Below are 316 nucleotides of genomic sequence, written 5' to 3' on the forward strand. Positions count from 1 at the left end.
TTGGAGTGTAGTAGGTGATATCCTGGGGTGCCTAGACAAAAAGACGAGACAATATGAAAGACACATTGAAATTCGAAGAAGGGAATGAAAAAATCCAATTACTCTAGAGAGAATGAAAGATAATATGCAAAAAATACAATGAAGTATTATTCGGCCTCAAGTATAAAAGAAGATCCTATCGTTTGGGGTGACATAAATGAAACTGGAAGACATTATGTTAAGTGGAATAAACCAGACACAGAAAGAAAGATACTGCATGATCTAATTTATCTGGAATGTAAACAGAAGTTGAGAACAAAGTAGAACGGAGATTGCC

The sequence above is a fragment of the Colobus angolensis genome, unplaced genomic scaffold (assembly GCF_000951035.1).
Source record: "Colobus angolensis palliatus isolate OR3802 unplaced genomic scaffold, Cang.pa_1.0 Scaffold262, whole genome shotgun sequence".
NCBI classification, from domain to species: domain Eukaryota; kingdom Metazoa; phylum Chordata; class Mammalia; order Primates; family Cercopithecidae; genus Colobus; species Colobus angolensis.